The following is a 25,665-nucleotide window of genomic DNA, read 5'->3' as shown; positions in this document are numbered from 1 at the left end:
ACAGCATACAGGGAATTGGTCTTGGTCTTTGTCATAGTGAAGTAACAGATATGGGTGCAGTAGGAGATAGAAATGGTATCCAGACACAAGTACCAGATAAGTCTGTCGTTGTGAGCATAATATAAAATGCCACACCTGAGACATGCAATGACAGCCTTACCAATGTACTAACAGATATGTCTCAGCTGTCACTCAAATTCAGAGAGATGTTTACCTGTTACCATATTTGTAATCGAAGAAGATTCTTCAAAGAGAACTATTTATGTTGGTCTTTTAAACATTTAATTAGGAGAAAATGTATGTGGGCAGATTCATTTAACCACATTATTGATTTACAATGTTGAGGAAATAAGGTATGTGATAAAAAAAAACGCTAGATGGGGGAATGAAACACACAATAAGTTGGAAGAATTGGCTGATGAAAGTGAGGTTGACATCAGCAAAAGGAAAAATGTGAGAAAGAATTACAAAATGGAATAGAGTCATGATGAAATAAAGAACTTGAATTTAATCACTGTAATGACTCGCATCAGAGATTTCATTGAAAAAATGAGGGCATCGAGTGACTTGAAGTATAGAGAAAGGTGGAAGAAAGGAACAACAAATAAAAAGAAAGTGAAAGCAATGTAAAGGAATGGGTAGGGATCAGTTACTAATTCAGATGCAAGGAGAATGTTATTAAATATAGACTGGTGACTGAACATCTGAAAAAGAGGGTGCCTGAACAGGGTATTAATTGAGCAAGGGTACTTCACAAGAGCAGAAACAGTCAGTGCATGCTTATTATGAGAGGCATATGCAGGTTTTTAAGAAGCACACTGGAGTTAAAGAGCCCTAGAAAGATGGTGCCTGGGGTTTTGTTACTGCTTTTGCTATGGGTTTGAATCCTGGACTTAGTAATCACATACAGCAAAGTGTACAGAAGAGATTTTTAAGCATGCCACATACAGTAGTGATTTGTTCAATGAAAAACAAATGGAAATCAAAGATAAGCTGATAATTGTCCAGACAAACCAATTTGAGAGGAGCATCCAGAATTGCTTCATGGGTTCGGATTTGGGTTTTGTGCAAACTGCAAATGCTGGAATCAGTAAAATGCCCTCAATGCAACGAGTGAAATTGGGAACTGCAGCAATGCAAATGTACGGTTGTGGAAGAGGGATGGTGAATAATTATGAATGAATGTGAATATTGAAATGTGGAAAAGGAATATTGCTTTTCATTTCTATGGTACAATTTGGCATTGGAAGAGGGAATGTAGATAAAATTCAAATACGATTCAGAATGAGTTTGTTCCATGGATGCAGAAAGACACACTATCAATGGTCCCAGCCCAATCTGCTTCTGTGCAGAGTTTGAGCGAGCAGAAACAGTTTGCTATGACAATGCCGACAGCCCCAGTGCCTGCACGAAATATTAAGAATAAAATGCCATATAGTTCACGATATCAACAGAATCCATTTGATTCTCAGTATTGATTTTCCTCACTTCTTCTGGAAATAATTCACAATGATGATGCCTGATCAGGGAGGAGGGTTGCCTACTTGGAGTAGTCATGGAGATAGACCAGAGTGGTCCAAACATTGATGGTGAAGTCAGTGGCCATCCTGTTTTTTTTTTTTATTCATACAGGAGCTAGTCATTCTACAGTTTGTTCTGAGAAAGTCCCATACCTACACTCTTGGGAAGAGAAGTACAGGTTGTAGAGATAAGTAAGAAACAAATTGTTAACCAAGTTACAGTTAAAAACGGCATATAAGCATCAGTTAATTTTATATACTTCAAGTCCTGGTAACATATTGGGCAGAGACTTGCTATGCAAGATGAATTGTGTGATTTACTTCATACTGGGTGGTGTTGCAATTGAAACCCAAGATGAGGGTTCAGTGTTTTAAATTAAATCATAAGATTCAAGAGTACAATTCTTCATGCTTCTGACAAAACACCACTTACCTCTGGTTTTAAGAAATGCTGACAAAGAAGAGGTATGGGATTTCGCTGGTATAATATAAGACTAATAAAAAGAGCTGAACCAGTTAAAAATAGATTGAAATCTACTGCTGTTTTCCACAGAATTAAACAGTATAAACTTTCAAAATAGGTGAACGAAGGAATGAAGCCTGTCATTGAGAAAATGAATTTTTCTGGAAGTGCTAAGTAGCTCTTGCAAATCACCTGTGGTGGGGGAATAAAGAAACAGAGTGACAAATGGAGAATATTGCAGGATTTAAGAAAAAAATTGTCATTTCTTTTGGTCCAGTGGTACCAAATCCAACAATAATCCTGTTCCAATTTCTAACAGATGCTGAATGGTATACAGTCATTGACTTATGCCAAGGGGAACTCTATTCCTCTCCATGGAGTGTCATTTACTTTTTACATTTCTTTTTAAAAATAAAGTTTTTGTCTGTAGTAGAATCCCACAAGGGTATATCAAAAATCCTTCAATTTTTAGACAAATCCTAAAGAAAGATCTGGAAAAATGTTATATTATCTTGTAATTCAGTTTTGGAGCAATATATTGATGACTTACTAGTCGCTTCCAAGACTGTCAAGGTTCCACTATATTTTCGCAGGAACGTCATGAACATGAAGCAAGATCTACGACTTCCCTAAGCCACCTATTGCACCCAACAAAGTCAAAGTGACAATGGTAACTCGGGGAAGAAGGGAAACAAAACAAGGAAAAGGGAAAGAAATCCCACATCACTACCCAAGGGGCACAGGACCCGTCAGGATAAGGCAAACGGCTGTGGGCAAGGAGAGAATCACAGTGAACAAATTATCATGCAGGAATATTCACCCTATATCCCTTTATAGTACTATTCCCCACCTTGAAATATCCCTTCCTCCATGTAATGAGTTATAGATGTATAAGGCTTGTGTCTGGTTCTGAAAAAATAATGATACAATGCTGAGCAGAAAGGCACTTGAGAAAAGAGCTAAATGTAATACTCTATGCAGATACTACAGCCTACCTAAAAGTCAGGTCTTGCTCGTGAAAATAATGCCCAAAATGTTACTATGTTCAACAGCGTAAAAATAACAAAAATAAACCTTGTATTCAGGTAATCTGATTGTTTCTTTTCTCTTTCCTTTCAATAGGTATGCCAAAAAAAAAGCAACGGATCCTCACAGTGGCAGGAGCAGTATTAGGTAGGTACAACAAAATATATAAAATAAAGAGCAGCACAAGAACGCTGTCACCGTCTACATCAGTAATGCAGGCTTGTCTTTTCTTTCTTCTTGCAGGTAAAGGAAATGGTCCCCAAAAGACGACCCGGACAGACAGAAGAAATGTCGCACCAACGTCGGACCCACACAGGAAACGCGGCATCCCGTAAGAGAGCAGGTAAGTTGATGGTACAACATTCCAGATGCAAAATGAACGCAAAGCGTCACTGCTTGAGCGAGGCTGGGCTTTGACTTCCCTGACCTCCCGCTGTGCATGTGTGCACCCGGGCAGTGGCCATTATTGTAGTTCGCCAGGATCAAAAACGGCAAACGTGACAAAGACAGAAGAAGACTGTGACTTGACACAATTGCTATGCTGAATCATTCATGTGATGGTGGTCATAAGGTTTCCCCAACAAACATGTAGTATTGTAAAAAGGAAATCATTTAACTTGGTCATGACATTGAAAAAAGAGCAAGGAAAGTCTAAAAAGAATGCGTTTCTGCGGTTTTGAAAATTAATTTTACGACCACCCAGAGGGAGGTAAGGATGTTCAGCTACTATCATCAGTGTAGTCTAAACTTTTCCTTGATTGCAAAACCTTTAATAAGATTGACCCACAGAGACATGCGGTACCAATTGATTAACAATGATCTTAGGCATTCCAGGTAAGTTTATGTAATGCACTTGCCCTTGGAATGCCTGACTACAATTTGACTTTCTTTCTTTACTGTCACGAAAAAGGTGGGTGTGCATTATCGATTCTTACTCAAAAAAGCATGGGGGAGCAATGAGGCCAGTAACTTACCTTTTAGCTGTATTAGATCCAGTAGGTGTAAGTCTTCTTGGTTGTTTGAAATTGGCTGCAGCTGTTTGTATTTGCCGTCGAACAAAGTGAAGGAATACTGATGGCCATATTTTAATTGTATATGTCCCATGTTGAGTTGAAATCTTGTACAGGAACCCAGCATATGACAGTCAATTGACCAGATATGATCAAGTGGCAAATGGAGAATAGTGAAAGATTTAAGAAAAGAAAATGTTAATTCCTTGTTGTCTAGTGGTACCAAATCCAGCAGTAATACTGTTCCAAATTCTAACAGATGCCGAAGGGTATACAGTCATTGACTTATGCCAAGTGGAACTCTATTCCTCTCCATGGAGATTCATTTACTTTTTGCATTTCTTTTGCAAAATAAAGTTCTAGTCTGGTGTAGAATCTCGCAAGGGTATATCAAAGTGAGGAATAGGGTTGAGCCATATTTTAATTGTATATGTCCCACGTTGAGTTGAAATCTTGTACAGGAACACAGCATATGGCAGTTGAATGGCCAGATAGGAGCACGTCATACTAGCAGATGAGAACATCTCGATTAAACAATAACATTGCTTTCAATTCCAAACAAAAATGGTGAAGACAGGGCTGATGGTAATGATAATGATGATGATGAGTCTAAGCATAACTGCTTAGAAGTTGCTGAATTATGTATCAAAGATATCAAAGAAGCTCCCATAGAAATGGCTGATCTGACTTAGTGTGTTAATGGTTCTTGTTTAAGAAACCAATGTGGAACATTGAAAGCTGTCTATGCAGTTTGTTCCATTTCTGAAGTTCTTGAAGGATCCAATCTGCCAAATGTAACTTCAGCACAAGTGGCATATTGGTTGCATTGACAAGAACTAGTTGCTTGTCACAAGATTTCAATGTCACCATTTCTACAGATAGCCAGTTTGGTTTTGGTGTGTGTCATGGTTTTGGTCAACTGTGTCCACAGGGGGGTTTTATGACATCTTCTGGTGCTCCCATCAAATACAGTCTCTATATACTTAAACTGTTGAAGGCAATATTGCAACCAAGGTAGATTGCTGTAGTCAAGTGTGCTGCGCATAAGGCTACAAAAGATATAGTAACTCTCTGAAAAAATTATGCAGATCAAATGGCTAGATATTGTGCACTTGGGAATGAAACAGTAGTTCAAGAAGCTGAACATGGTGAATCAAGAATACATTCTACACAAATTACAGAACACATAAATTATTTCTTATTGACTTCAATTCAGGCATCTCTAAGTGAGTCAGCAGATCTTCAGGAGAAAGCTACAGAGGATTAGAAAAAGATATGGGAAAAAATTAGGTTACAAGAAAAATCATGAGAATATGAATGTTAACCCTGATCATAAGTTTATACTACCTGGTGCAATGATGTATCCCATGGCTCAATATTTCCACGGCCAATATCATTCAGAAAGGGACCCAATGGTAAGAACCTTTAGGAAAAATTGGGAAATGCTAATTTTAGAAATGTTGCTGAGAGCGTATGTGTGGGCTCTTTGGTCTGGTGTGCAGACAAAATATTGATTTTTAAATGTCTATCTACAGAAATATCGAGTCGTAAATATTGTGAGTGAGAAATATCGACAGCAAGAATATTGTGGTCAAGAATATCGATTTAAGGTAAGAAATATTGATTTAAAAACTATAGAAGTCATTAATATTGTTTGCAAGAATATAGTTGTTTAAAATATTGATTAATTAGTGTTATGTATTTTAGTATATATTTTAAATGTATATGATGTATTTCTTTTGTATAAGAATTGTTTATATTTTTTAATGTATGTGTTATATGTAGTTATTTATTTTATTTTTATTGAATTTAGCATTTCCAAGTTCCATAGCGGGTTGTGGGTTTAAAGGGGAATTGGGTAGGAGGTAACTTAATTATAATAAATTAATCATTTGTTTTTATTTATTAATATGTATTTAATTGAGATTTTATAGTGTTAATTGTGTGAAATAATTTATTTTTAATTAATTAATAATTGGTTGATATTTTGCATTAATTAATTAGTAAATAAATATGGTAATTGTGTAATTAATTTTAGGTGCACGTTTTGGGTTTTATAGGGGTAAAGGGTGGGAATTATTTCATTTTTGATTAATTAATAATTTTTTGTTAATTGATATATTAATTTAAATTCAAATTAATCTTTATTCGATCAGAAACAATCATAAAAGACACATAGAACAATACAAGATAGTTAAAATTCCTTAAAATTCATAATAGCTTTTTTTTAAAGAGGATTCTTAAGAAAAAAAAATCTCATATAAAATCCTATTAAAATACTACACACCTAAATAAAATCTGTTTCTCTTAAAACTAAAATATTCATAAAAGAGATCATATCCATGATACACAAGTTGTGGATTGACACTTCATTCTTATAAGCAGCAAGATTAGAAAAGGCTAATAGCACAGTGAGCTCGGCAGAATCATGTTACAGTACCATGCAAACTATTCCTTATAAGGGCCCACGTCCAACTCCAAAATTTAGCCGTAGCGATAACTATGACTTCACTAGTATCCGTTTTTAAGATACGCAAAGTCGTTTGACAAGATCTTGTTCCTAGTAAAACACATATGCAGGGCACACAAACAGAACGTGCGGTAAGGTCTCTTCCTCGCATGGGCAAAAATTACATTTTGTATCTTGAACAGGCCCCCACTTTTTGGTAAATGATTTTAGGGGAAGAGTGCCCACTCTAAATTGATGATAGGGTTTCCTGTCACCAGGGCTCATGATGGTATCTCAGTAGGCCTCCAGCCTGTATCCAATTTTGTGGTCCAAGAAGAGGCCTGTTAGGGAAACACCATTCATCATGGAAAGAGACTGATGTCCTGCACATCTAACCTGGACTTCTATTGGAATTCTATAGCGCCTATTATTAAGCCCATTATCGCTGCTTTAGCAGCAGTTTCCTGCCGCTAAAACGGCGATAATTTTAACGAGCTTCTTGCTAATATGGCCCTCTGTTTCTTATTTTTCAAACATCTTCGGATTGCATTAGCCTAGAGAGTGCTGAATAATTAATCAAGAAATTGGAATAGCGCTTAGGTCTTAAGATAATGACCTTTATGTTTTTTCATGTGCTCTGATTTGTGGGAGAAATTATACATTTGCCCACACCACAATGAATGTGCAGAAATGGTGATTGACTATGCAAGGATTGTGTATAAAAATAAAACTGTGATTTTCGAGGTGAAAAGAAGACATTCCTGTTTTACTAGGGATGCAGACTTTTTTTCCGATTTTGCAGCCCAGTGGAACTTAAACAATTTTCTGACCTTAGCCTACTCTGCATAGTTCTGATTCTAAGGGGCACATGTATCAAAATCAGAATTAGCATTCCTAAATAGCGATTATTAAGGAATCTCTATTTGGGGATCGCTATCTGCAATGCATGATCCCCCTAGCAAATATTTACTGAATCAGTAAAATTTACTATCGCAAATAGCGCTCTAACATTAGAGACACCCAACTACTGAGAAAGCTGTTTTGCTATCTCGCTATTTGCGATTTCGCTAATAGCGAAATTGCTATTAGCGAAATCGCAAATAGCGCGTCGCATTGGAAGCTTGCTGAGGACATCACAACCAGGAAGTTATCCAGCCCATGCTTCATTAAGTGCCCAGGGAAAGTGAGAGGAGGAAGCTGAGTGCTGGAGCAGAGCAGAACTAGCATCCAACTTGGCTTGCAGACTCTTCCAGTGCAAAAAAATTGATCCACCCACATCAGGGGAGAGTGCAGTGCCAAGGAAGAGCAAGTTGAAATTTAGTGAGAGGGAGCTTGAAAACCTCATAGAGGAGGTGGCCAAAAGCCATGACAAGCTCTTTGCCAAACTCTCACTCAAAGTGCAGGAGGCAGAAAAAACAAAAAATATGGCTCCAGATCAAGAGCAAGGTAAATGCAGTGGGGGTCACACACCGCAGTATAGATGACCTCAAGAATTGATGGTACGACCTGGCAGCCGTGTCAAAGAGCGAATTGCAGACAGGCTGAAGCAGGCCAAGAGTACTGGAGGGAGCTCATCAACAGTTCACGACAACACAGCCCTGGAGGAACTGATTGAGTCCACAATCAAGCTGAAGCAGTGGTGGGAGTGACTCAGCTGGACACATTCGGAGCGGCCAATACTTGCACAAGGTAATTTGCATGCAACTATACATATCAAAGTATTAATCAATTGTGCACATACCCTCAGTCCAACCCAGTGTACAGATACAAACTCCAGTCCACATTTCCCCTCAAAACCCTAATGCATTATGGGCGTTGTAGGCAGGTCAGGCAAGTGGTTAGTCAAACAAAAGAATGGCAAGTAAAACACGTCAAAACTGCAGGGCAGTCAGTGATTACAGTCAGTGATTTAATGAGAGCCAAGTATGCTTATTGTCACGCAACATTAACCTTACCACAAATTAACATTGCACTATTTCACAACACAGATGCAGCAGAAGGAGACTCTGAGGACAGTGAATGTGGAGACATCACAGAGACTCCTGCAGAGGCTGACGTGGAGGCAACTGTGGCCCCACCAAGTATAGTCCCTGCACCCACAAGACGCAGGGCCCAGTTACATCACTGCAGCCTATGGAATCTGAGCTCGATCCTGAACACACTCCTGAGACTAGCCAGCTTTGTGTGAACCCCACAACTACGCCCCAGGCACTGGTCCGGCAAAGATGGAGGAGCAGGTCAAGGGCGTGCATTGCAGCACAAGATGAACAAACTTTCAAATGGATTTTGAGAGAGACCCCTTAGTACCAGGCGAATAGGGTACTGTTCCACAGTATGATCACGTTTTCCCTTGGCTAAGTTAAATGAGAACTAAAGCCCAAATACTAGCCTTGGACACAAGCAAGTAGAAATACAATCATAAACATAACAACTTTCTTTGTATAAAACTATATAGTATTTTATTGAAACAATTATTATTTCAGGGCCACATCAACAAACATTTCATAAAAATATGGTTTAGAAAAAACTCTACACATAACTCATAAAAGCATCACCACATAATTGTATTACAAATCATGCATAAAACATATGTAACAACATTAATAAAACATTTTTTTCAAGGGAAGACCTGCTCAAATTAATATAGATATGAAAAGTGGGGGAGAGAAAAGAAACAAATACAGACATTCACAATTTGTTATTCAATATTGCACATTAATTTCTGCATTTGACTCAACCCCTGACTCGACTTGTTCTCGTTGTTCTTGGGGCGAGTTATCTCACACCTCAATTGTTGTTGTCCTAGGTGTGGTACTTGCGTTACACTCAGCTTGTCCCTCGCTGTGTAGTGGGGTTCCACCTCCCACGTTATGGCCTAGTGCTAGCTGATGGCGAGTCTTGGGATCGGGTGGTTTAAAAAGAGAAGGGCGCCGTGTTTCCTCGCCGGATTCAACTGGCATTCCTAGAGCCCGGCTGATCCTTAAGTTCCACCCGTCCGTATCACATCCGTCCTGCTCGCAGTCTTCCGAGAAAGTGCACTTTCTCGGAAGACTGCGAGCAGGACGGATGTGATACAAAAATTGAGGTGTGAGATAACCGCATTAATGTCTCTACATCCCCTGACCCAATACAAAGAATATTTGGCTGTCGACTAATATCGGGGGAGATACAATTGACAGACCAGGCCAAAGACTGAGCGAAGAATATGAGCGCAATCTCTCAAAACAAGATGCACAAAGCAGTAAACCGTAAAAGAAACATGTTCTAAGGATTTCTGTACAAAGGCAACCATCCAGTGCCATTGTAGGAGAGTACTAAACAATATATAGAAGTCTTGACAAAGATGGCTCACATCTAACAAGACCATCGAAATGCGTCGAAGCATACTTGTGCACAATTAAACAACCGAACTCGCCCCAAGAACAACGAGAACAAGTCGAGTCTGTGTTTGAGTCAAATGTGGAAATGAATGTGTAATATTGAATGACAAATTGTGAATGTCTGTATTTGTTTCTTTTCTCCCCCACTTTTCATATCTATATTAATTTGAGCAGGTCTTCCCTTGAAAAATTGTTTTATTAATGTTGTTACATATGTTTTATGCATGATTTTTAATACAATTATGTGGTGATGCTTTTATGAGTTATGTGTAGAGTTTTTTCTAAACTCTATTTTTATGAAATGTTTGTTGATGTGGCCCTGAAATAATAATTGTTTCAATAAAATACTATATAGTTTTATACAAAGAAAGTTGTTATGTTTATGATTGTATTTCTACTTGCTTGTGTCCAAGACTAGTATTTGGGCTTTAGTTCTCATTTAACTTAGCCAAGGGAAAACGTGATCATACTCAAGATGAACAAACTCCAAATGTGTGGGGTGGTGTGGAGTCCCAGATGCTGAGAGTGCAGCGTCTGCAAGCGAGACATATGGGGTCAATACAGATGCAAATCAGAAAATTGGCTAGGAACATCACAGCCATGACTGATTGTGTATGAGAACTAACTACAGCGGTGGTAGAAGGAAACAGGCAGACCAACACAATCATGCAGGAGCTGACCCGGTGATGCAAGAGGGCCACAACACACAGAAGAGGGCATCAGCAGTTCATTAAGCGCTTGGCTGGCTATACCAGGTCAAACAATAACCTTTGCAGCACCACTGCACTGCTGTCATATCGGGTCGTGGCCAAGCAAATTGACATGGGCCATTGTTGTGGGGATGTAGCCAGGTCCCTTGGCCAAGTAACCACTGCTGTGGAACAGATCTAGGCTGCTACTTTTGGGGTCAGCAATGTCATGGGGGAAGAGGGGAGTGAGGAGGCATCCAGCCTTAGCAGCCTGTCAGTGCCCGTCCCCACTTGCAAGAGGTGCAGTACCCGCGGCACGACAACTTCCGGTGCACCCATGGGGGATGTCGCAGATGCAGGCAAAAGGTGTTTGGGGATGGGGGGCAGGAAGTGCTAAACTGACTTGTCCAACGGATCACTGACAGAATATCGACAGTCAAAATATCGACTTTCAAAATATAAAGGTAAAAATATAGAATGCCAGAATATCGACTTCCTATCTACAAACAGGTAAGTACAAAAAAATTGACTCCAAAATATCGATAGGAAAAAATATACAGTCAAAATATTGATTTTTTTAAATATCTTAAAAGTAATTGAAAAGTAATATAAGAATAAATATAATTAATTTAAACATACTTAAATAAACTTAAAATTTTAAAAACTTAATGTAACTTTAAAAAAAAATCAATTTTAAAACATATATATATATATATTCACTGAAAAAACCATAGGTTATAGACCATATATAGTTAGGAATTCGCATTTACAAAACCTTATTTTACTCACACAAAACCATTGAAATTCCATATATAGTTAGTTGCACTAACTATATATCGCGCACCCGCAATCCACTGCTGATGATGTCACATATTACATCATTCATGACATGGTCAGTGACATCACTGATGACATCACTGATGACATCTCAAATGACATCACTGATGATATCTCAAATGACATCACTGATGACATCTCATTTGACATTACTGATCACATCACTGATGATATCATTCATGTGATAATACGATGAGCCTCTTCAGACTCTAATATAACCTTAGATACAATCAGTGTAAACAGACACTCACAGACTGTCACTCATCCATGGAGTTACTCACACACCTAGTCAGTCATGCAAAGAATCAATCACACCTCCATTTCCTCAACTATACAGTTATACAAACTTTACTTATTCAAACATATACTAACACATATTTACTCTCTTATACAATCCCTGATACAAGTTCACAATGATCCATACAGCCACTCACACATTCACTGGCTCTTATGCACAGTTATTTATATATGTCAACTCTCACATGTACTGTGTTTTACATATGTACTTACTTTGACATGTAGCACTGAGATATCCATTCACTCACCAATACACTCATGCACACAGTCAACCGCCCATACAGCTGTTTCCACATGCACTTTTGAAACCATACATCTAGTGAATCAACTGCTCACACATCTATGCACAGAGTCATACACCTCCCAGCCACCCACACACACACTCAGTCTCCCATACAAATACTTGGGCAACCAATCAATAACCCATGTAGTTACTCATATAGCTACTTATCAACACATGCAACAGTTTACAGAACAACAGACATAATGATGCACAAATTAAGACAGTTTAGTCACTAACCCATGCACTCAGTGAGACACATTTAATCACTCACTCATACAGTCAGTCATGCACCTACTAAATCCTTCATCCAGACACTTATACATCCACTCATTCTTCAATATGTAAGACATATTTTAACTTTACAGAAACATACAGTCACTGGATGTTGTCATCAGTGATGTCATCAGTGATGTCATTTGAGATGTCATCAGTGATGTCATCAGTGATGTCACTGACCATGTCATGAATTATGTAATATGTGACATCATCAGCAGTGGATTGCGGGTGCGCGATATATAGTTAGTGCAACTAACTATATATGGAATTTCAATGGTTTTGTGTGAGTAAAATAAGGTTTTGTAAATGCGAATTCCCAACTATATATGGTCTATAACCTATGGTTTTTTCAGTGAATTTTCAAGGTTTTGTAAATGCTAATTCCTAACTATATATGGTCTATAACCTATGGTTTTTTCAGTGAATTTTCAAGGTTTTGTAAATGCTAATTCCTAACTATATATGGTCTATAGCCTATGTTTTTTTCAGTGAATATATATATATATACATACATATATAAACATATATCATCTGTATATCTATATAAATACAAACATAAATGCATGCATACATATACTTATATGCATACAGATGCATGTTATTTACATGAAAGTTGAAAAAACACTAATAAAAGCAAAGCTAAAAAGCCACCTCATTACAAACAGAATAGCTTTAACTTAAACGAGGGCGAGATCTATTGCATTTTCAATGCTTGTTTACTTTGGTTCCATCAAGAAGGCATTCAGATGTGTCACACATTTGCCATAAATTCTGAATGTTAGCACTCTAGTTGCACATTAGATCACTGTAGTAAAGCTACTGCTCACCAGGGACGTCTGCTGCTGGTATTCAAAGTGCATGTTTCAGTCTGCATGTCACAATTTTTTTAATGAAATAGAAGAGGATTTGAGAAGTCACTCAAAATGATCCCTAATTTTTCTTTCTGCAGCACTAATAATACCTTCTATTGCATAATATACCCCCTCATTTTGTTCCTTTTTAAATTAAATGTTTTAAGAGTTACCACTTTATTCCCATCACGATGGCTCCAGGTGTGCTATACCTTTGTAATAAGTAGGACTGTTAGCGCTCTAGTTGTTCTTTAGAACACTCTGGGACATTCTGTCATTGGGCTATACTTGGGCTACATCTGGGTGATATTTGGGCTACATTTGGGCTCTTTTGTCTCTGGTGGCCATTTTGGGAGACTGCATGTCAGAATGTTTTAATGAAATAGAAAAGGATTTGAGAAGTCACTCAAAATGTGCCCTAATTTTTCATTCTGCAGCACTAATCATACTTTCTATGGCAAAATATACCCCCTCATGTTGTTTCTTTTTAAATTAAATGTTTTAAGAGTTACCACCTTATTCCAATCAAGATGGCTTCAGGTGTGCCATACCTTTGTAATAAGTAGGACTGTTAGCGCTCTAGTTGTTCTTTAGAACACTCTGGGACATTCTGTCATTGGGCTATACTTGGGCTACATCTGGGTGATATTTGGGCTACATTTGGGCTCTTTTGTCTCTGGTGGCCATTTTGGGAGACTGCATGTCAGAATGTTTTAATGAAATAGAAAAGGATTTGAGAAGTCACTCAAAATGTGCCCTAATTTTTCATTCTGCAGCACTAATCATACTTTCTATGGCAAAATATACCCCCTCATGTTGTTTCTTTTTAAATTAAATGTTTTAAGAGTTACCACTTTATTCCAATCAAGATGGCTTCAGGTGTGCCATACCTTTGTAATAAGTAGGACTGTTAGCGCTCTAGTTGTTCTTTAGAACACTCTAGGAGGCTGCAGTAGAACACAAAGGAATCAACTGACAGTCTCTGTCCTTGTTGGATGTACATGTTTTACTGAGAATGTCAGACTTCATTTTCACATGACTGAGAAAGATAATGTGAATTTACAGAAAATATGCTTTCAGTTTAGCTTATAGATCCCCTTCCAAACCACTGTGGGAAAATCATGAGATATTAGTTTTCTTTCAAACAATATTCATGATATCACAGCAGAAGGTTTTTTCACATGGTAAAATCACCTTAGAACCCACCACAATCCCTAAAACGAGTATGGTACCATCAACAAATGATTTATAATGTAACTAAAGTCCTAAAACCCTCTATTAACTACAATGCTTTTTAATGAGGTGCTATCATGTATATTGGTCCCAAGATGGCTGCCAACACTTCTTGGATGAAGTGCTGACAGCCAATCAGATCAGATGTGTGGTTAGGCTCTGCCCAGATATATATCTTTTTTTGAACCTAAATTACTCAAATTCCACTGGAGCACATATATTGAGACCTAGCAAAGGCACATCGGGCTAACAGTCCCTACAATTTTGCCAAGTTTCGTGCAAATCCATTCAGCGGTTCGAGCTAAAAGTGAGGCCAACCGCCCTATGGAAATTAACATGGGAAAAATGCGTTTTGGGACCCCCTTTTTTCTCAGCCCCCCCTTGATGAAACCCCCCCAAATTGTCAGGGGCTGCTCAGAAACAAAATGTTCCATTTTCCTGAAAATTTAAGCCAATTCCGTCCACAAACGCCAAAGTTATTAGACATAGAATTTTCAAAAATCCCATAGAGAAAAAATCCTAACTATATATACCTACTGGCGACCGCGATTATTATTAGCAAAACATATACAATATTTTTTTCGTAGGATAGCGAGAGGGTTAAATTTACTATTCACACTCCAGAGAGTGTAACAGTAGGAAAAGCGTTGGATAGCATAGGGATAAAAATTACTATTCCAACTCCAGAGAGTGCAACAGTAGGGCAAGCGTTGGATAGTGAGAGGGTAAAAATTACTATTACCACTCCAGAGAGAGCAACAGTAGGGAAAGCTTTGGATAGCGTAGGGGTAAAAATTACTATTCCCACTCCAGAGAGTGCAACAGTAGGGAAAGCATTAGACAGCGTAGGGGTAAAAAGAACTATTCCCACTCCAGAGAGTGCTACAGTAGGGAAAGTGTTGGATAGCATAGGAGTAAAAATTACTATTCCCACTCCAGTCACGGCAACAGTAGAGAAAGCGTTGTATAGCATAGGGAAAAAAATTACTATTCCTACTCCAGAGAGTACAACAGTAGGGAAAGCGTTGGGTAGCATAGGAGTAAAAATGACTATTCCCACTCCAGTGAGTGCAACAGTAGGGAAAGCTTTGGATAGCGTAGGGATTAAAATGACTATTCCTACTCCAAAAAGTGCAACAGTAGGGAAAGTGTTCAATATTGTAAGGATAAAAATTACTATTCCCACTCCAGTGAGTGCAACAGTAGGGAAAGTGTTGGATAGCTAGGGGTAAAAATTACTATTCCAACTCCAGAGAGTGCATCAGTAGGGAAAGCGTTGGATAGTGTAGGAGTAAAAATTACTATTCCCACTCCAGTGAGTGCAACAGTAGGGAAAGCGTTGGATAGCGTATGTATAAAAATTACTATTCCCACTCCAATGAGTGCAACAGTAGGGAAAGCATTGGATAGCGTAGGGGTAAAAATTACTATTCCCACTCCAGAGAGCGCAACAGTAGGGAAAGCATTAGACAGCGTAGGGGTAAAAATAACTATTCCCACTCCAGAGATTGCAACAGTAGGGAAAGTGTTGGATAGCGTAGGAGTAAAAATTACTATTCCCACTCCAGTCACTGCAACAGTAGGGAAAGCGTTGGATAGCGTAGGGAAAAGAATTACTATTCCTACTCCAGAGAGTACAACAGTAGGGAAAGCGTTGGATAGCATAGGAGTAAAAATGACTATTCCCACTCCAGTGAGTGCAACAGTAGGGAAAGCTTTTGATAGCGTAGGGATTAAAATGAATATTCCTACTCCAGAAAGTGCAACAGTAGGGAAAGCGTTGAATAGCGTAAGGATAAAAATTACTATTCCCACTCCAGTGAGTGCAATAGTAGGGAAAGTGTTGGATAGCTAGGGGTAAAAATTACTATTCCAACTCCAGAGAGTGCATCAGTAGGGAAAGCGTTGGATAGCGTAGGGGTAAAAATTACTATTCCCACTCCAGTGAGTGCAACAGTAGGGAAAGTGTTGGATAGCGTAGGAGTAAAAATTACTATTCCCACTCCAGTGAGTGCAACAGTAGGGAAAGCGTTGGATAGCGTAGGGATAGAAATTACTTTTCCCACTCAAATGAGTGCAACAGTAGGGAAAGCATTGGATAGCGTAGGGGTAAAAATTACTATTCCCACTCCAGAGAGTGCAACAGTAGGGAAAGCGTTGTATTGCGTAGGCGTAAAAATTACTATTCCCACTCCAGTGAGTGCAACAGTAGGGAAAGCGTTGAATAGCGTAGGGGTAGAAATTACTATTCCCACTCCAGTTAGTGCAATAATAGGGAAAGTAAATACTTCATATATATACATAAATAACATAAATATTAATACCAATTACAAAATAATTAAAATATTTTACAATTTTATAAAACATATTAACTAATCAATTAAAATTACAAAAGAAATTAACTAATAATTAAAATTACCTATTAATACTAATTATTTACCAATTACCAATAAATTAATTTACAATATAAAAATAAATAAAAATAGACACCATTTTTTTTTAATGTAATTACTTACAATTAAATTACTTCCCAAGTAATTCCTCTATAAACATACAACCCACTACAGAAAATATTGTAATAAAAGTAACATATTTATCAATTCATCAATTACGATCAATTACAAATTATATTTTAATTAATTACCAAAAATAATTAATTAGCAATTAATTCTAAATAAATCCCAATAAATAAATGAACATATTTAATAATTATAAGTAAATTACTTCCCACACTATTCCCCTATAAACCCACAACCCGCTACAGAAAATAAATTACTAAAATTAACATATTTATCAATTAATCAATTAAAATCAATTACAAATTATATTTTAATTAATTAACAATTAATAATTAATTAACAATTAATTCTAAATGAATACCAATAAATAAAATAACATATTTCATTAATTATAATTAAATTACTTTCCACCCTATTCCCCTATAAACCCACAACCCGCTACAGAAAATAAAATACTAAAATTAACATATTTATCAATTAAAATTCATTACCAATTATATTTTAATTAATTACCAATAATAAATAATTAACAATTAATTTTAAATAAATAACAATAAATAAAATAACGTATTTAATTAATTATAATTAAATTACTTCCCACCCTATTCCCCTATAAACCCACAACCCACTACAAAATTATATTACTCAAAAATTAAAAATTAATACTAACTTAACTTAAATTCAATATTTTTTTTTGTCTATATTATGTCTAGTTGATATTATGTCCATTCTATATTTTTGATTCGATATTATGTCTAGTCGATAATAAAAATTCGATATTCTGTCTCTATACCTTGTCCAACTTTATTTGCCCATGGTGATGTAACCATGAACAAAACCATAAAAGTCCTTAAATCATTGAATTTGCTATTTTGTGCATGCAATCACTGTGCTACTTAGCACCTTCTATGTGTGGCTAAACACTATTACATGGTCTCATGGTAATAAAAACATTTCTGTCTAAACATAAAGTGTTGTGTCTCATCATTACATACCTCAGAAGTAATGTTGTATGATGTCTGCACATCTCCTTTGCCGTTCTGCTGAGCTTACTGCATGCACTTGTCGTAGTTGTGCCAGTGGCTGGTTGTCTCCCTCAGACTCACTGTCGAACACTTCAATGTGTATGCCTCTCCTGTATGCATATTGCGCAACATGGCACATGCAGCCACAATCCTGCAGCAGGTCTCTGGCCGGTACTGCAAGGGTCCGCCAGTTTTGTGGAGGATGCGAAAGCGACTTTTCAGTAGTCCAAATGTGCATAAAATTACATTCTGTGTGCTGATGCGTGCTGCATTGTACCTCTGCTCATGTGGGGTGGCTGGGTTGAGGTATGGTATCAATATGTAGTTCCGAACAGCGTACGCGCTGTCACCTACAGGGTAGTAAGCAAAGGGTTGGCAACAGTTATGAATTGGCATTTTGTAATTTTGTGCGGGGAATAAGTATATGTGTTTACCAAGCAGATGTCCTTTGCCAGATTCACCCCTGAGCAGACGGGTGTGAATGCCACTGTGTCAAAATATAAAGTGTATTGTAGTTCCTATTTTCCCAATAGGCTCTGCGCATTGGAATAACATAAACAGCAGTGTAGACGTAGGACTGTGGTCATCTATGTCTCTACTGACTATGTTACACTTAATTTAGGTTTGCACCAGCTAGCTCAGAGGTCACTAGAAACTTTCCTGAATGAATAGGGAGGGTTGAACTTCCCTGATTCAGACAAGAAGAGATTCAGTTTCTGACAACCGCATAAACATGACAACTTTGCTCCCTCAGAATAAGAGTGTATCCCTAGAGTTGTGTGAAAACAATAGGCAGCTATTTCACTTAGTCAACCGTGCATACTTAGTTTCACCAGAGTGCAGAGAAATAGACTGGCGCTTTCAATAAAAGGTGTTATTTATTGAGCAGTCTTCTTTCTCATGCAAGAGAAATGAATTGCCACAATTGCAATACTTATCGTAAAGTAAAGTGCGTACAGTAAAAGTAGTATTATGAAATAATACTGTAAAAGCATTGATATAGTTTCTTAGCCATATGATACTTTAAAATGGATAAATTATATACATACATAAAAACATTTGACAAACGTACTCAACTGGTGCTTCTAACTACACCTACCCCGGTGTACCTGACCTAAGCCTAATACTTGGGAAGGAGTAAGTAAGTAGCAGTTTAAGTTAAGTTGGTTAAGAATGTTTTGCCAAGGATCTTCATCAAGAATTCTCTTAAGGGTTTAGTCAGCTCCGTACCTTGGTAATAGAATGTGGGAGGTCTGGTATCTCTTTCCTCAGGACTCGATCTCCCAGCAACCCGCAAGGGTAGGCTGGAAACACCGGAGCTGGATTTTCTCGGCTGGAGAAAAAGACAGCGTCTCTCTCGGTGCGTCAAACGAGAGGGGCGGCTTCCGTGGGCTCTCACATCATCTGGGCTCTTGGGCAAGTAGATGGCCGCCCTGCTCCAAACCACCCTGTGTTTGCTTAAGGCAACTGTTGGTATATTTATACCTGAAAGGTGCCGAGTTTGACGTAAGGTTGGACATAAGACGTCACTAAGAACTAACAGTTCTTTCTGGACTCCAGGAGTTCTTGTTAAAATCAAAACAAAAGCAGGGGGGGATTTCCCCGGCTGCTGGAGGCTTGGTTTGTTTAAAGAACATGTTGTGCTTTCTAGGAGTCGATGGGAGTAGCCGTGCTGTGTTTTGGACTGCATGGGCTATTACTGAATATGGATATGATTCTTATGCCTTTATCAGGATATTATTGTTTATAACCACATAAGGGCATGAATCGGGAATATCGAATTAGGGTCCTAGATAGAAACACAACACCCACTCCACGGATTGATGTCCATCATTACTAAAAAACTAAGCAATAGTAAACATATAACAATGCATGTGTGTTTTCCAACCCACCCCAAAATACATATTTCGCATTTGAAATGGTATATGGTAAATACACGAAAATGAGTGTTGGTACTGTATGCTTTTCAAGCAGTGTCATCATTCAGATAAATGCATATATATATTAGCTGAATGAATTGCGAAAATTACACATGAAATGGCTCTGAATACAGAAAAGAAGGTCGAGACCATTCCATCACATATTTGTAAAAAATGCTGTATATGTGCTAGAGGCTTAGGTAAAATATTGTCTCCAGTATCCAAAAAATAGAAGCTCTGTTCTCTAAGAATAGTTCTACTTTAAGCAGAGTACCATGTGCCAAAAAAAAAGTAAATATTGTGGAAAATGGACAAAAATATTTTCGCTTTCAGGGGGAAAAAATAATGGTTCCAAATATGTTCGGTAGCTTTGTTTATAAAAACTGAAGGCCGAATTCAGAGTTCAGGGAACTCTGTGTGCTTGTTAAAAATTTTCATTCTCGTTGCTCAGGGGAGAACATCATTTCAGACAGACTCGCAAAAAATTGGTCTACCACATCAGGTGAAAGTTAGACCAAGTGCGAAAATACTGCAACTGTGCAGTTCTCTGCGTGCTTGCTATCATCGATGTTTGGATCAGCAATGCTCACAGAAGGTTGTACCTGTTTAGTGCTGCTTTCCTCTCGTACCTCACCGCCACCTATTCGTAGTGGTAAAGTCTCAACGAATGCCGTCATCAGAATGGGTAGCCGCTGGGGACAACACGATGCATGAGTCGTTACAGGACCTAGCAAAGTATCGATATCCTTTGGTACTGCTGATGGTAGTGTAAGACAGACGTCCAACACGCATTCTTCTCCGCATAGCAGACATCGAAGCACAGGTAAGATGCAATCCTACCAGATTGGTCTGAATGAAAGAAACCAGGTTGTATTCAGATCTCTTAGCCGGGCCAATCCGAGGACCTTAGTGATACGGTCTCTGTATCGTATTGCTAGGATCGTTTCTTCCATCATTGCTTGAGTCTTGTCTGTGGATTGGCTTGCCATATCGGTGCAGAAGGAGCAAAAATAAAATTCCTGCCACGAATCCCAAGATTAAGGGTAGGCCGCTAAAAACAGAATGGACAAAATTCGGGAAGATGCCCAGAACTGTTTCAAAGGGTGCTAACAGTCCCGAAAAAACAGTCTTAAATACATGTGCGATACCACTGGTATCAGACATGTTTAAGATTTGGCTTAGTATTTCTACGAAATGCATGGGGCAATTTGTCGATAAAAGGGAATGTATCTCTGCCGATGTCCTTGCCACTTGCAGATCATACATTTCTTTGGATGACGTTAAAGGCACAGTTGTCTGTAAAAGAATAAACTTCATTCTGCTTAAAGTATCAATTCGAATAGAAGAGATATTCAACGAAGGCCATAACGCAGCCCCCATATCTGGATTGCTGTGTGGATACAATACTTACAGCAAACGGCCCTGGAAGTTACGGTCGTCAGATAGGCTTTTCCTGGCAGCATGCCACAACAGCTGTGGTCACTTATTAAAACGTAACTGCTGTTAGAAAGTGGTCTAAAAAATGGCTCTATCCGTTTTGCAGGCGTGCCATGTAGGTGACATGAAAGGTTATTCGAAGACCCTTCGCAGGCTCCATGCAAATTAATACCTTGACACAGAAGTGTATCGCTTAGTGATTTTTTACAATTTTTACCACTAAGGAATACCTCCTTGTTCCCTTCACTATAACATCTGTGTGTATAAGGTAAATCCAAGGTTGATTTGATGTATTCTTTACCCAACCTTTCATACTGGCCCACAGGTATATACTCTTGGCAGTATTTAAACTGGAAAGTTGTTATCGGAATTGTAATAGTTCCGTGTATTATCCATTCAATGACAGGTCTTTCTGACATTGTCAATGGTAATCTCTCAAGTTTTTCTATGCTCAGAATCGGATAGTCTGCTCCTTTTTGTGCCAAACTGATTTGTTTATCAGTAAGGTTAAAGATACCAAATAATGACGTTGTGTTGATTAAACGCCATGGTACATAGCCTGAACGCAAATTTTGCAACGTCCAACCAAGCTGTACAATAGAACGTAATTGAGACTGACCATGTTGTAACATTAGTAAGTCCTGCTCTATTATATCAAAAGCAGATGATACAATGCTGTCCAGTGAATATATTCTGGAGGACAGAGTCGTTAACCCATTGTCCACTACAGAAAGTGATTTTTCCAAATGTATACAGTCAATTTCTCGTATTTTTTCTGCTGTTTCAATTTACATTACTTTCCAAGCTTCGTTGTACACAGCGTATATACCGGCCACTATGAAACATTTTTGATGCTGTTTGCGTGGTCCCAATATGAAATCACGCAAGTCACCACCAGTCAAGTGTTGCTTAATTTCAGCCAGTGTGGATTTCTCTAGCCACTCAAGGCATAGTTTCCCTACACTGTATGTTGTAACTATCCCTGGATTTTGTCTCTGGGAGTATCTTGGGTCTGGTCTGGTCATTTTGAACCCCTGTGTTTTGTTCAGGAATCTATCTTGACAGTTATTCTTGTCTGTTGGCCAGATCAACCACTTTTTTTTCAATCAGGATGTGTTCTGTTTTGGTGTAAAATACGGGATACGTCTATCTCCACATCTGTAGTGCTGGCACTACCAGTTATGGGTTTCGGAATAGACGGTTTATTTAAGTCTTTTATCTTAGCTAGGCCAAGACAAGTAGTTTGTTGAATTGTGTCATTCAAGAATATCATTTGTTCTGGGCTCATGCAGGCCCTAAATAATGCTTCTAGGCCTTGTACTTGCCAATCTTTGGAACCCCAGATCGTTTTTGTTTCAATGGTGTGTTTCCAAAATTAGAAACCAAATGTAGACATTTTGCCATAAAATTTTTCAGAATAAATCAATTTAGTATTTGTCATCATTGTTTTCATTCCTGTCCTAGTTATCATTTTAAAATAAAACGTTTCTGGATCACTGTTATTAAACCTTGAGAAGTACTGGAATTTCTCATAAAATGTTTTCGAACTGACTTTTGGCGGAGTTGGACAGTGTTCCCATTGGTTATAAGAAAAAACATTTCTAGGCTGAGCAGTTTTATGCAAATAGTGATCACCATAATGATTATAACAGTTAACCCTTCATAATTCGATGAACCCTGTAAGTAATCATGTTCTGTAAATTTGGCTGACATTACTAAATCTGACATCATATTATTAATGTTTTCAAAGTCCCAATCATCAGAGAATGTACTTGGTGTCACAAAGTCACTTAATGAAACCTTAAACTGGTGTGGATATTTCAAGAGCTCAACCGGGCCAAAAATGTCATAATCAGTTCTGTCCCATGCTACCCCACCGGGTATTGGATTGGCTGAGATGTTTACTGATGTCAGTTCTCTTTTCTCGATGTGGGAGGATGTGTGAGGCTTTAGGACCAAGTTGATGTTCTGACTTGCTGTGTCCATTGTACTATATTTTCCATCAATGAACATAGAACCATGATGAGCCAAAGCAGGAGAGTAAGTACACCTAACACAATCCAAAATTCAATCCATGGTGAAATCAGATATGTTTATTTTAGTTGGTGAAAAAGTTCCATTATTTTGTCTTTGAAAGTTTTTGTTGGAGGCGTTTCTTCATGCTCGCTTGGATCTTCAGAGAAGTCGTCGAAATTGATGAAGTAGCCAGATGCAGTTCTGTCAATTGTTGGAATTTTTTTCGGATTTTCATTTGCTTTTGCATTTTTCTTTGTTTCATTCGCATAGTCAAAGGCTACATCATTGTAGACTGGTGTTTCTTGACGAACTGTTGCAATTTGGGTTCAAGAGGCACTAGTTCCATGGCATTATTGCATAGTCCTTTGTTATTCACTGCAGGTTTATCAAATGTGATTAGTCTCTCAGTATGAGCCTCTTGAATTGTAGCAAATTTCGGTATTCTGCTATTTCTTGGGAGTCCACTTGGCCTACTACTTATTATTGGCCACATGATTGTGGTTTTACCAGGTCGATGGATACAACTCTGTTCTCATTTTTACCAGAAAGGGGCGGTAGTACAACTGATCTTGTACCGCTGATAGCTAAGACAGGTACTGCTTTTCTGTAAGAAGGCCCAAATTCCTTCTTTACCGCCATCTTCTCTCTGACCAGATCCCCAATCTTTGGAATCCAGACAGGTCTTGCTGGGACAGGTGGTTTTTCTTCAGTGGCTGTCGGCTGTTGTTTCAACTTTATTTTACTCAGGTTTTTTCTTGTTTAATTTAAATCCTGTAAGACAGCCAAACAATCTTTGATATCAAAGGATTTTTCTTCTACCACTGAAGTGTGACAATCAAGATCCTGAATTCCCATTCTAGTTCTGAACAATAGTTCGAACGGAGTGAGACCTTTTAGAGAATTTCTTGGCAGATTATTAAGACTACATTGGACACTTGTTAAATGTTTGACCCACCCATCACCTGAACCTAATACCCTCACCGTTATAGATTGCTTTATGTCCCAGTCTTTTCTTTCCACAACCGCATTTCCCTCAGGATGGAAGGGAGAAGAGTACCGCAATGCAATGCCCATGCTGTTCATGGCCTCTTGTAAGCTAGAGAGCTAAACGCAGGACCCTGATCAGAATGTAGCATGCCAATTGCGTATGTGCCGATAAAGACTCACAAATCTTTTATAACAGTTCTGGCGTCAGCCGAGTGCTGGGGTCTATATTTTTAAGTGAATTCAGTCTTAATGATTATGGGAGCGCATTTCTCCGACTGGATTTCTGCGCTATAGATAGCCTGATGCTATCTAATAGTGGTATCTGGGCTATTGGCTGGTCCGGTTCACAACTGCGATCTCTGTTGCAGTCCTCACAATTTTTTGCAAAATTGTAGATATCTACGCTCATTCCCGGCCACCAGTACTCTGATTGTAATTCCATCAGAGATTTCAGGATCTCTTAGTGCCTCAGACCCGATCCCATATGTGCTTCTTGTAGCAAGAAGATTCTCCGGTTCGTGATTGAAATTACTCTATCCCCCACTCCAGGGATTCGAGCAAACGGAACGGAGTTTGCATCAATTATGTATGTATTACTGAGTGGACAGTTGAGAAGTAATGCTGCATAATCACCTTTTAATGAGGCTTTTACCGCCAGCATGGTTTCCTCATCTATTTGTTTTTCTGAACGCTTTTCATTGGCTATGGAAGCCGGTTGAACCGCTTCCGCTGTGGCTGTGTTATCCAATGAATTCCCTGCAACGTGAACGCCATCACGTCGATGACTCAGTGCTTGTATCACATGAGTCTTTCGTAGTTCTTTTCTTAAAAGAACTACTTGTTCCCAAAGCGTTTTATGCTTTATTGTGGCACCTGTGTCATCTTTGTAACCGTTTTTACTCCATGTCTGCATGTCACTGTTGTAAGACTTGACGCAGAAATACGAATCACACACTATTAGTGTGGGGAATTCGCGATCGGCATTTTCAAGCGCCATCTTTAACCCCTTCGCTGCTCATGACGAGCTCAGCTCGTCATGAGGCACACTGGTCGTGTGCTTATGACGAGCTGAGCTTGTCATGAAACAATGGGATTCATCCATCAATCAGCACAGGAGGGGAAAAGCCATAGCAGCCAAGGTGTTAAAGATCTTCAGCTCGCTGAGCTGAACAGTTTCTGAGTGATTCAGTTTTGGTAATCATTGGTTTGAATTTACCAGAGCGCCAGCGACCTTTAACAATCGCGCACGCTGCATTGTAGGATTTTTTTATCTACATCGTAGTGTTGTGCAAATCTGTCCATATAGATTACGCAGTTGTATTGTTCCAGAGGCAGAATTTCGATTGGCAGAGGATATTCTCGTTCATATTCTAGATAATCTAGTTTTTTCAGTTTCGGGTCAAAATAATATTTCATGTCTTCTGTAGCAAAAGAATTTTCCCATTCCA

The sequence above is a fragment of the Lissotriton vulgaris genome, chromosome 10 (genome assembly GCF_964263255.1).
Source record: "Lissotriton vulgaris chromosome 10, aLisVul1.2, whole genome shotgun sequence".
NCBI lineage: Eukaryota > Metazoa > Chordata > Amphibia > Caudata > Salamandridae > Lissotriton > Lissotriton vulgaris.
This window is presented reverse-complemented; position numbering follows the sequence as displayed.